Consider the following 14,147-nt stretch of genomic DNA (forward strand, 5'->3'; position numbering starts at 1 on the left):
GTCAATGCTTCATTTGGAATTAACATGTGCATTTATGTGTTTCTTTTCGAGCATGCTTCATGACCCATAATGCATGTCATGGTATATGACACATATATTCTTAACATTCATAATTCAGCATGAATAGCATTCAGTAGGAATGCATATCAGACCACTAATCAAGATTTAATCATATAACACGTTGCATAATGTAGAAAACGACTAAATATTAACACATGATAATTGTGTAGTTCAGGTCTTTGTTAACCTAATTTTGGAAAAGCCATCAAAAATCACAGAAGTCGAGTCTAGCTTTCAACTTTTAACTGGGATTGCCCTAACATGTCAGGAACACAACCTAAGAAACCGAACTGCAAAATTAGTTGTAACTAAATTATGAAAATTCTAAGACTGAACCATGTTCAAAAAAATATAAGACAGATCATGTCATCTACAGAAATTTATCTCAAATTGAGAAATTTTTTGAGATTTACTAAGAACTCTTTTGACAAAATCATTTTTAAAGAATCTTCTTATATGTATTAGCTTTCACTCAGAATTTTCACAATTTCATTTGATCAGTTTTGATTAGGTTTTTAAAACTTTCAAAAATTTTGGTCAAAATAGTCCTGCTGATAGGGCAGAAAACATGTGCTCTATTGCAATGGATGTTATGGCCTCAAAACTTACTCACATGGGACAAACCATGGCACTAATTCAAGTTGCGGATATGTAAATTATATTATAGTATTTTTATTTATATTTATTGAATTCATATTCTCAAAGATATTAACATGTTTCTAAATCTAGTCAAGACAAAAATGAAAACAAAATATCAAAGATTTCAAACTCATAAGACATTCATTAAGCAAGACTAAGGATGATATTAAAATCTAGTCAAATGGGATTACAACTGTCCTAAACATATTTATAGCACCATACAACACATGTTTAAGCATATTGGTGCTAAACTTCATGAAAACATTAGCATACATCATCGAAAAATTCCATTGCATTCATAAAATTACTTGAACAAAATTGTACCTTTTCACTAATAACATGGATCCTAATTAATCATCAAATCATGGTTTACATATGCACTGACATGCTTATTAACACTACTAACATGCACTAAACTAACTAAACATGATCATATTAATCTATCTAAATCATAAAGCATAAAACCCCTAAAATGATTTTGCTAAATCCTTCTTCAAAATGATTTTGCATAATCAGGCATGGGTTTAGGCACATATAGAAATTCTGAAATTCTTTTAAACTAGTTTTGCAACAATCTAATTTAATAAACACTTTTAGACATGCTAGAATCAAATAAGTCCTAAAACAAATTAAATCTAAGTTGTCCCAAACCATTTTTCGTTTTAGAAGCTAAGACTAGTCTAGTTTTGAAAACCGTTTTTCCCAATGATCCCGTGGTGACAAGGATCCACCAAAATGAGTTTTTTAAATTGAAAAATAGTTTTAAAAAGGTGTTTTCAGGACTGATCCCTATTGGTTCAAATCTAAAAAATTATCCTACCTATATCTCATGTGTTTGGATCAATTTATGTCTACGCGATTGGTGTACCTATCTTGTTCGGGTTTTCGAACCGGCAAAATCCTTTGACTCTCATCTTAGATTTGCAAAAGTGTCTTTAAACTTGGCTGCAACTCCAATGGCTATTGGACCAGCCTCCACCAAGAAGAAGAAGAAAAAGAAAAGGGAACAAAGGAATAAGGAAGATTTTTTAGAAGAGAGAGAGGAAAGAAAGAGGTTTTAAAAGGGAGAGGTGGGGATTTGGAAACAAGGGAGAGAGAAAGGGCAAGAGGGGGCTGGAAGTCCCATCTTGTGTTTCAAAAAAAAAAAGTTTTCTTAAATCAATTGTTGACTTTTTTTAAAAATTTCCTATACTTTATAAATTCTAGTCATTAACTTACTTACCTTTTCCAAGGAGGTGAAGGAGGATGGTGGGCGTTCCACCAAGTCCTTTCTTATTATTTTTCACCATATGAACAGCTTATAATATACATTATATTTTATATGTACACCATATACTATATTTAGGATGTTTTTATTATTTTCTCACCTTATTTCTACTTAGGATTCTAGATGGTTCCATAGTTTAGGAAATAGTATTTTCAGCTAAGAGGGATGAGCCCACATGAATGGGATGACCCCCCCCCCCCCCCCCCTTGTGGTAGTTTACTTACCAAAAAAAATATCTCACCTAAGTCTTAGGTTTTGCTTATATGGCAAGCAATTGACTTTTAGTTTTTTTTCTTCTCTCTTTTGTTTTTTTGAAAACTTTTACAATATCATTTATTTTCAAACCTTTAAGAAATAGCTCTTGCTTGAGGTGCCATGTAGGATGGGCCCCATAGGGGACACCCCCCCACAATGGACCTTAACCAATATATAATATTTGGTTTAGTCTAAATTTTCATTCCATGAATTTTTTATTTACTAATTAACACTTATTCATCATTTAGATTTCAAATACATACATCTAACTTCTAATTTATTGAAATGACATTACATGCATGTCAAATTAAATCTAAACTCATTTGAGATAAATTCCAAATCTAAATTCAAATTTAAATTATCTCTAATTTTTAGTTTACATGAAATTAGCCCTGAATTAAATTCAAATTCCATTTTGTCCTTTAGTTAAAATTCCAACTCACTTGAAATTTATTTCTGAGCTAATAAACATGATTAGTTTTAATCTAAATGCACATTTGAGTATCTAGAAATGTGTATTTGACATGAGATTTCATCTTTATTTATTAAATTAAATACCAAAAAAAATGGGTATTACAAACAACTTTCATTTTTTGACAATTTTTGTGATTCCTTCTTGGTGTGGCATGAAATAGTTTCAAATTCGATAAGTATGTTTCAATCTTGAAAAGACCCATGGTAGGCTCACCTTTGTAAGATCAATTTCAATCTCACCACTTTCCTTGAGTCGTGAAAGAAAAGTTTTCATTAAAATTATACTTTCGTTTGTCAAATTCTTAGTTAAAAAAAAAAAGTTTCTTGTATTGTTTTACTTTCCTTTTCATGTAGAAACCTTAGGTAGAAAATTGGTTGTTTGCATGTTAGAAAATGCTTAAGAAAATCACTTGAGAATTCTGAAACTCTTGTTGGAAAATTGCATGTAAGGTAGTATTTATGGAAGTTCAACTTCTAACAATTTAGGTTTACACTTTGATTGAATCTTTACTTGCTTCGCCCATGTTCTTTCTTCATTTATCCTCAATCTCTTAGGACTTTCTTTGTAGAGTCTATTGATTTTTTTTAACCCTATCCACGTCCTATTATTTAGATCTTCAAATCCTCTCACTTGTATCAGGTATATAAGTCTGGTATATTGGTGGTAGACTAAGAAAGTCGGATCTCCACTTGCATGTACTACATACATAAGTTCAGTTATATCTGTGGTGGACTTGAACGAGAACCTTAATTTAGTAGAACCCAAGAAGTAACCTCACTCAATCCGTGAAGCAATCAAGGAGACTTAGAAAACTTGGTTTTGAAAATCTAATATTGTGTGCAAAGTGTTTGTTTGGACTTTTGTTTGCATATAGAACCTAGATCTTTAAACAAGGATGCTGATTTTGAAAAATAAGATTCATTTTGGAAACGAAATGGCATGAAATATAATATTTAAAAAAAAACTTTTAAAAAGAGATTTTGTCGTAAATGATGACATAAACTTTGAAAAACTCTGAGGTAATGGGTGAGGAATGTGCTTGTCATGGGGTTTTGGACTGCTCCATTAGTCCGTGGAACAACCTATGGACCTAGTGTCCATTTATCTAATAAGATGATCCTAAAATAGGACTGGATAGGTTCTCCTATTGGGTTAAATGGGTTTTTTTTATGCAAGAAACATGTTTAAAAGACACAAGAAAATGCATAAAGATACATGGAAATATATGAAAAATGCATAAAGATGCATAAAATGCATGAGAAAAGAATATTAGACATCTCTCAAAGGGTCGAGTCTGACAACAAGTTAGGCATGGGTCATACGACAATTCATCTTGATTCTGATGATAATTTGACAGGTGGGATGACAAATGACATGTTATCGGATCCAACTTTGCAAGTGATGCTCGTTTGGGGATCTTCTAGTTCCTATCGGATGACAAATCTGCGATCTTCCATACACTGTGAGACGACAATTCATTTCTTTCCAATCCTATTTGATAACAACTTGAATTTTTCATAAAGTTTCCCTTTTGTTGGGAGCTTCTGACGATAGTTGGGTAACCTAGGACGACAAAACAAAAGGGTCTGATAACAAGTTGGCTTATCATCACACTCTAAGAGGGCTTTTTGAGCCAAGCTTCTATCTAAATTTTGTCATCTCTACTAGCCTTTTCTTGAGCTCTTTTCTCTACCCTTTTGAGCAAAAATGTGGTGAAGATCGCCAATAATTGTATTTTTCATACTTTCAAGGATTTAGAGCTCGTGCATGAATATCACTAGATCTGAAGTTAGAGCTTGGGTTACCACTTTTGCTTTTCTCTTTTACTTTTTCTGGTCTTTTTTTCCTTGCTTTAACTTACTAACCTTCTGATTTCTTTTTCTTTAGCAGAATCTCTCTCGATTGGTGTCATTAATGAAGCTTCCAGATTGGGATAGGGAGTGGGCTACTAAGTTCAAACCCTTGCATCAGGAGTATATGAAAGAATTTCATCTCCATGATGTCATGCTCCTTTGAGCATTATAATCCACATACGAGTACCTTCTGGTTGCCATTTGGGAAGATGACGGTGACCTTGGATGAGACTATCGAGATCTTGAGACTACTACCTCCATCTCAACAAGATAACATTGATAAGCAATTCTTCCTGAATGAGGGCCCTTTCGAATATCGGGGAGGCCCTTCGTAGCCTTACTGAGAGTTGACCTTAGGGACCTGTAGGAGCAATTGACTCATTGTGGGCACTTTGCTTGCATATGAAGGACATGTGGATGAAGTTCCATGAGGCTATGGTAGAACCAAACTTGACCTTTTAATATAGGAAGCATCTCTGCCCTTAGTTAATTAGTCAGGGTAAATGACGTTAGCTTGTTCTGACTGACTGATTGGATATTCTCTTGGCTCATACCCAATTGTATGGGATCTTGGTCCAATTTGGAGTGATCTAAAGCTCTTGCCTGACTTGGGCTCTACATAGATTGGTGGTATGATCACCACATTGAAGTTTATGATTAGCTGAGGAACCTCTTAACACACAACAATCATGTCCCCTACTTCTTCTGCACTATTAGATTGTTGATTGCCTGGGAATTGGTCTTGGTAAATACCCAAATCCTCATTTCCTACTCACTTATCTCCTTCAGTGAACTCAAGCTCCCCTTTATTCAAATAGTCCTAGATGATATGTCTTAGGATGATGCACTACTCAGTGTCATGACTAACTATTTTGTGATACTTATAGAACTTGGTTGGGTCCTCACCCTTTACTAGAGGAGTGTTCAGTACCTCTATCTGCTTAACCATGCCTGCCTGGAGCAGGGTGTCAACTACTTAATCTTCTTTCTTGAGTTTACTTCGAGTTCCAAGTTGACTATCCCTGCTTTTGACCACCTTGTTTCCTTAGCAGACTTTGTGATTGCTTTCATTGAGCTTGGTTTTGTGATGAGCTTGACTGGTTCTTGCCTTTACCAAACCCTTTGGGATTAAACAGTTTGACTTGATTGTTCAGATTGAACCTCTTGGATCCATAGTCTTTGCCTCCACTAGCCTCAAATATCAATCCCTTATACATGCCTCTCTTTAAGTTGGATTCCATCCAAGAAGCAACCTCAATGAGTTCAATAAAGGATTTGTGCTTCTGGGTGTCCAGAAGACACTTGAGTGGTTGGTTGCAGTTATTCATGATGATGGTGAGCACGTGATTCATGTATTAGGTCATTCATTTGATGATAGACCTCCCTCCAAAGATTTATGAAGTCCTTAGAATTATCATCTTTATTCTATTTAAGGTCATACAACTGACTAATTGTAAGCAAGGCATCAATCTTATACATGAACCCTTCTATGAACAAATTCATAAAGATCTTGAATTCTCTGATTTGGAGGATGTCTAAGGTTGAAAACCTTATAAGCACCTCCCTCTAGGCTCCTTGGGAACCATTTTATCAAGGCTTGATAATCTTGCATATGTCTAGAAACAACACAATATGAGTCTCTAGGTTTTCAACTTCATTGAATTTGGCAAATTTTCATTGAGTGATTCCCAAAGGTTCATTGCACTGATCCAAGACAAATTTTTGTATCTCATAGGGCCTTCTCTCTCCCTTCATGCTTTGGACATGATGACTGATGTTCCTTAACTCTTCTTCCAAACTATGGACCCAATCCTCATACTCATTGTATTGAGTTTGAGGGGGTAAGGTTTAAACTTGAGGGACCACACTCTCTTGCTTAGGAAGAACTTGAAGTGGGCAAACTTACGAAACTGAGATTCTTTGATGGACTTGCCTATGTTGTTGTAAAGATTTGAACTTATTCTTATTCTCTGTGAATCTTTGTTGGATCTCTTGGAGCATCGCTCTCAAAGCAGTGTTCTCATCCTCCAATTCGTGTGTTCTCATCCTCTAATTCTTGATAAGTGGATCTGTTTGTGGATACAAACACAACTGCCTTTCCTTTCTGAGAAGGTAATGGGATGAATTGGATCTCATCACCATTATCATTAGGATATGTTTAAGCCTTTTAGATTATCCAAATTTTCATCTGATTGAGATGATAACTCTGGTGCCCCCCTAACTATTTGGATCATCCACTGGATCTTGGATTTTTTATTCCATGGCAACTTATTGAAGTCTAGTGACATGTTCAGTTTGGGCCAGTCTACTTGTCCCTTCTTTGGACTTTTGATATAAATGGCTTGGATTCAAATCCAACTTTTGATAACTAGTATTCTTAGACAAATTCATTTGAGAATCTTTCTTTGAGTCTTTGGCCATCAGTCAGTCTCTAACACAAACAAGAGTCCAAACAATTCACCTTGCACACAAGACTGGATTTTGAAAAATAGGCTTCTTGGTCTCCTCAATTGCTTTACGAATTGAGTGAGGTCACTTTTTGGGTTCTACTAGGTTAAGACTCCCTTTCAGGTCCACTACAGATATACCCAGACTTATATTTGTAGTACATATGAGTAGTGATTCAACTTTCTTGGTCCACCACCAATATACCAAGCTTATGTAAATGGTATGCATGGGGGATCTAGAGATCCAAATAATAGGACTTCGATAAGGGTTTTCAAAATTCATAAAAAAAACAAAAGGCTCTACGATAAAAGTCCCAAGAGAATGAGGATAAATAAAGAAAGAGCACAAACGAAGCAAACAAGATCTCAATCAAGATGTAAAACCTAACTTGTTGGAAGTTGAACTTTCCCTAAATACTACGTGATATATAATTTTTCAAAAAGGGTTTTTAAGTTCTCAAGTGATTTCCCTAGGAAATTTCTAGCATGCAAGTAACCAGTTTTCTACCTAAGACTTCTACCTAAAAAGGAAAATAAATACCACAAGAAAATTTTCTTTATTTTTGGAAACTAGAGATTTTGAAAAAAAATAGTTTTTGACAGATACTTTCCTTTCATGACTGAGAAAGTCATGAGTCCAGAGATGATCTTAGGAAAGCGGGCCACTAAAAGACTTTCCTAGATCGAAACCTTTCTCCCAAATTGGGGAGAAATTTTACATGACACAGAAATGAAATAACAAAAAATGCAATAAATAAAAAATGTCAAGCTCTGAATCAACTTTTAGACACCACTAGAATCACCAAATTCTAGTATAGAACACTAGATTCTAGTCCTGGAAAATGGACTACTACAAAAAGTTGTATGTATTCTAAAAGCTGATAGCAAACTGTTCAGTACCATTTTACACCAAATATAGATAAATTTTAATGAAACCCTCAAAAGAACAGAGAAATATAACTCTCTAATCTTTCCATGGACACCAAACTCATCAATAGATGACAAACAAGGACAAAAATATGCCCCTATTGACACTCCAAAAAAACTAAAAAACACATGCAATAGAATAACTATCCACAACAAAGAAGATAGAAATATGACTACCTAGAGGCAAAATCAGGAAAAATAAAAAGGACAGATATAGATCTCTATCTTAGCTTTCTAACAAAACTAGAGTCACCAGATTTTGTTTAGGGATCACTGAAATAAAGTGTGAGAAAGACATAATATCATGAAGCTACATAAACAGTAAATAAATTTCTATTTTATCTTTGGGTGCCAAAAACATGAGGAAAACAAATGATTTTAGAAAAACACCCAAAAAGACATAGAGAGCTCTAGATCTCAACTTTCTAACAATATATAAAACACAAATAAACAATAAAAGGAAGCTGAGATACCGGCCAGACAATAGAAATTGTCAGGAAAACAACATAATTCTTGTGTGTTTTTTTGGTTTTTTATATGATTTTAGGCACCTTAGAGCAAAAATCTGACTTCACATGAAAAAAAATAGAGAACCTTCAGGAAATAAGCTTTTCAACAACTCCTAGAACGTGAAAAGCCAACTTTTAGATACAAAGATATAGTTGTGCAAAGTGTGCACAATCAACACAAGACAAAATTGTGTCTTGAATCCTAGGTGGATATGAAACCATAGACACAAAAATCAAGAAAAATATGATTCCTTCTAACTTTTGCATGCTAACTCTAGTATCTCGAGGTGTATTAGTTGAGGAAGTAGGTCCCACTATGATTGCCAATCTGTGAATATGTAGATTCGGTGGGTTTTTGACAAAAGATTGGGTTGAATTGTATCTAAATTTCATTATAGAAGATATGAGATCCCTGCTTGCAAGTTGAGTCTTTCCTTCTTTGATGAGAAGGGAGCAACCTCATCAGGAAAGTTGACCACCCTTGATGTTGGCTTTGGTGCACAAATCAACATACCTGTATGAAAATTCCATAAAAAGTTGAGATAGATGGTGCAGGGACACACCGAGACTCGAAAAAGATCCAAAATAAAAAGTATATAAACCGTTAGACAAATCCATAATAAAATAAAATAAGTAAATATAAACAAAGAAAGTGTAAGAATTGAGTCTTACCTTGGGCTTAGGTAGCCCTTTTTACGATGATGATGATGAGCACAATAATGAATGGGCAAAGCTTTGGCTAGGCGGAGGCTTCAAAGACAAGTGAAACTAGGATTTAGATCTAGGGCTTATGGATTCATGCTCTAAGTGTGGGTGCAATAGTCTAAGGAGAATTTAGCAAAGTCTTGGTGTGGGGGATTCAAGATCATAGATTAAGCATTGGGGGAAACACAAAACATAGATCATAGATGCTAGACTAAGGGGGGTTAAACCTTTTTTTATAGTTGTAGGATTTTCTCTTTGACCTAGATCTAGAGTATTCTATCACAAAAGAATCAAATCCAAGTGCCATGTAGGAGCTTGAATTTGATTGGCTAAAAAACTAAAGTTACATGATCTGATTGGTTGTTGATCGAGCTTAGGGGCTAAGTCAAATGGATTTGGCAAGCTAAGAGGGTAAGCTAGGCTTTTAAGAAGGATTTTGGGGCAAGTGTTTGGGTTTTCCTCAAGTTTTGAGGTCCAAAACTCCTTTAAGTGCGAAATGGATCCAAGACAAAAGGTTTTGTGTCTAGGCGACAATTAGATAACTTGGGCAGCAACTTCGGTTGTTGTTTGGGCGGCAACTCATGGGCAAGACTCTAGACTAGATTAGGGTCCAAAACCATATCTAAACATGCTAAAAATCTTGTTTTAGCCATAACTTTTGATCTCGATCGTTTGAGGTGATTTTAGGTGTGTTGGAAAGCTTATAATGTCCTTTTCAATTCGTCTTTTAAGTGAAAAGCTTGAAACATCATTTTCTATGCCAAAATTCATTTGAAGTGAATCCAATCATTATAGACAAGAAACATTGGTGTTTTAAGAAAAAACATTTGAAAAAAAATCATGTGTAATGCCCTAAAATTTTATCAAATTTTTTGAAGGATTTTCTTTTTAAATGTAAACATAGCGGAATGGTATATTTGAAACCCAATGCAACTTTAGGCGGGTTACAATTACATAACTACACACACCACTGAGTTTTAAGAACTTAATTAAAGGGATTAATACAAACCAATATTCAATTAAATTCAGATTTTACATGTCTTAACGAAATCCAATTAAATAAAAAATATCTCAAAAAGAAGCTAGATTCCTCGAAAAAGTAGAACAATGATGATTTGTTTGACGTCGCTGAGCAACCCGCCATCATACCAGCTCATACATTATCTGAAAAATATTAAAGTAGGGGGCATTAATCTACAACCCCAGTAGGATACACCAAAACACATAAACATAGATATAATCTAAACACAAGAGATAAGCATTGGTACATTTTCAGATAAACAACTAAAATATACAACACAGTACATCAAGTGAAGCACAATTTACACATACATAATCAATCATGCTTGCAGTCAAATTTTAGGTCAATTATCCTACAATGTATAAATTCAAAAGTAAACAAACAATTCACCCTAGACCCTACAATCATGCATAGACTGTAGTAAGGCCAGTGAATCAGTACTTAATATTTTATTTTTCTTTTCTCGCCCTGGAGAGTTTACACTCAGGGTTTCTAACTCTGATTCAGCCAATCCAATGAGGTGTCTGTTATGACATGTAATTTATTAGCCCCATTAGTTAGAAGAATCTGTCAACTTCCTTTAGAGTTTTCCACTAGAACAACATGTGACCAAGAAAACTCCTAGTGGTTCATACATAATCGATTCCTACTCTGCAGAGATTTGAGACATACCATTTACGTTACACTGTAGTTCAACCCCCTATGACTGACGACTGAGGAACAAAAAAGATGCCTACCTCTCCAAAGCAACAAAAGATCGATTGGTTGCGTGTACCACCACCCTCTCTATGGTGATCCTGGGTTTGAATGGGTCATTAGGTGTTATTTAACATTAAGTTCATAAATTAATTTTAAGTGTTCTTAGCACATGAGCTCACTAACCCAAGCTCCTCTCAAGGGGACTCCATAACACAAGATTGTTTTTTAACCCATTCAAACTGCTCACAGTTTAAATCCTATCTCTGGGTAACTTTAAACACGACATGTTTGAGACAATTATGTGATTATATGCATGTCTGTATAGTCTTCCCATTCCTTGATGCTCCACAAGCACCCGTGAGTCCCACCGAACATAAGCTTACTCATGAGCCATGTTCATGCTCATACCACATATTTATTATCATGTATACACCATATTACATACTCACATGTTTACATAAAGACTGCATACATAATTCATTCACGACTATGCTCATTCAACAAAATCACATGTGCATTCTTTTTTTCTCAATGATCATGCCTCATGATGCATAATGCACATTATCATATATGACATATAAATTCTTAACATTCACAGTTCAACATAAAGAACATTTAGTTAACATGAATATCAAATCACAAATCAGGTTTTAAGCACCACTCATCATGTTTAGTAATGTAGGAAACAACTAGGCATTAACACATGTAATTCATAAAATCCCTATTTATCTTATTTTAGAAAAATCACCAAAACTCACATAGAACAGTTTTAACCTCTATAATTTAACTGAAGCTTCCCAAACATGTCAGAAACATAATTCAAGAAAAAGAACTTTAAAATTGTACATAACAAAATTATAAAAATTTTGTAACTAAACCCTGTTCTAGAAAACTATAGGATAGATTTTGTAAACTATAGAAATTTATCCCAACTTGAAGAATTTATTGGGATTTACTATGAATCTTTTAACAAAATCTTCTTATATGTAATGGCTTCCACTCAAAATTTTCACAATTTGTTTTAAGTTGTTTTGATTAGATTTCTAATTTTTTCAAAATAATTGGTTGAAACAGTCCTGCAGACATGACATAAAATATGTACTCTATTGCAACATACTCTTTGCTCTCAAAACTGACTCAAATACGACAAAACAAGATCTAAAATCAAAACCTGAATATATAGAACACTCTAATATTTTTATTTTTATTTATTGAATTTGTATTATCAAAGATATAGATTTTTTTTTGAAACTGATTAGGTAAAAAATGGAAACAATATAATAATGATTTCAAAAACTCACAATACATTACACAATCAAAATCAAGGATGATATCAAAACATGATCAACTATAATTGCAGATAATCTAAACCTATCTATAGTATACTACAACAATTACTTAAACCTTTTCATACTAGCAACAATTATAACATCAACATGCATCATCCCTAAATCATGTTTTAATCATAGATCTATCCAAATAGACATACATCCATCCATTAATCACATGGAAACTAATCAAGATATCAAATCATGGTATTACAGATGTACTAACATGCTAATTAATAATACTAACATGGGATGAACTAATTAATATGTTAATACTAACTTATTTTTAGCATATAATAAAAAACCCAACCCGATTTTTGCCTAAATCCCTTTATAAAACACCATACTTGATTTAAACCAAGATTCATGCCCAAATAAATTTCAGAACTTATGAATCATGCTTATAACACATAAACAAATGAGATCCAATACTCAATCATAGATCTAATCCCCTTCAAAACAAATTTTGCTTAAAGGCTCCAAAACTTGTTTTTTTTTGTCAAACCGGTTTTAAAAAATCGAATATGGTGACACGGTTTCACCAAAATTGATTTTAAAAAAAACCAAAACTAGATCTATTTTAATTGTTCCAAGGTCTGATCTACCCTTGGTTTAGATCTTGGAATAACTCATATGCATATCCCATGTGTTTAGATCGACTCATGCTTACGCATTTGATGCACCTACCTCATATATAGTTTCTAACAAGAAAAACCCTTTGTCTCCCAACTTTAAATGCGAAAGCAATACCTCCAACCTTGGCTGCAACTCTAATGGCTTCTCTCAATCAGAGAAGATGGAGAAGAAGAGAAAGATAGAAGGGAGAGAGAAATGAACATGAAATTAAGAGAGAGAGAGGTGAAATAAATAAGAAGAAAATAGAGGTAAGAAAGATGAAGTTGGAAATAAGAAAGAGAGAGAGGGGCAAGAGGGTAAGACGCCCCTCCCTTGTTTTCTCTTTTCTTGAGTTCCAAAACCCTCTTCCAAGTTTTTTTTTCCCAAAATTCTGACATGGTAGACTTTTTTTATTTCAAAAGTTTCCTTTTTTGTTTTTTGTTTTCCAACACAAGCCAAAGAGAGAGAGGGGGTTGACCCTTACTTCTTTGAATATGTGGGTCCCACTAGGGGCATGCCACCCTTTCCTCTTTACAAACAAAAATTTAATACTAAATTAAATTTTGGTTTTCCTTAAAATTTCATATTTAGTTTTTCCCTAATTGATCTTGAATCCAATTTGGATTCCATTGCTATTTGGATCAATCAAAATCCATAACCACTTCTAGAATGGATTTTGGATATCCTAGAACCAATAACCAATTGGACTTTGGATCTCTCTGAGATCCAAATCCAAATACTAGATCCAAGTCCATTCTTAGTCAAAATTTAAATTCTAATTTGCCTCAAATTAACTTTGAATTAAATTCAAATCTCATTGTAACTTTAATTAAAATTCTAATTCACTTGAGATTTAATTTCAAGTTAATATATATAATTAATTCTAATCCAAATACATGAATAAAACTTCATAATTAAGACATAAAATCATCCTTATTTATTAAAATAATTGTTGAAAATTTTATGGGTATTACAATAATATAATGATTGGCCAAAATTGGGGTATCCATGCCATTCTGAATTACCAACCTGAGAGGTTGTACTAGAGGCATTGTTGCAGTCTTCGGCATAAAATGTTGACACCTCATCGAACCAGTGGCTCCATTGTGAGTTTAGTACTGGCCGGCCATTATGCAAGTTTACAAGCAGTTCATTTTGTATTTTACTGTAACAATGCACAATCCATGCAATTTCAGCCAATCAGCTTATCAAGTTCTTTGGTTTTTCTTTGCCTTATTCATCTTGATATTTTACCCTTAACAACATCCATTTTTGGTAATCTAATCCAAAAAATGGGCTTGGCAAAACCAAAGTCTCATAAACTATTTGGTTTTTCATAGATCTTTG

Source organism: Nuphar pumila, chromosome 4 (genome assembly GCF_984573655.1).
Source record: "Nuphar pumila chromosome 4, dmNupPumi1.hap1.1, whole genome shotgun sequence".
Lineage (NCBI taxonomy): Eukaryota > Viridiplantae > Streptophyta > Magnoliopsida > Nymphaeales > Nymphaeaceae > Nuphar > Nuphar pumila.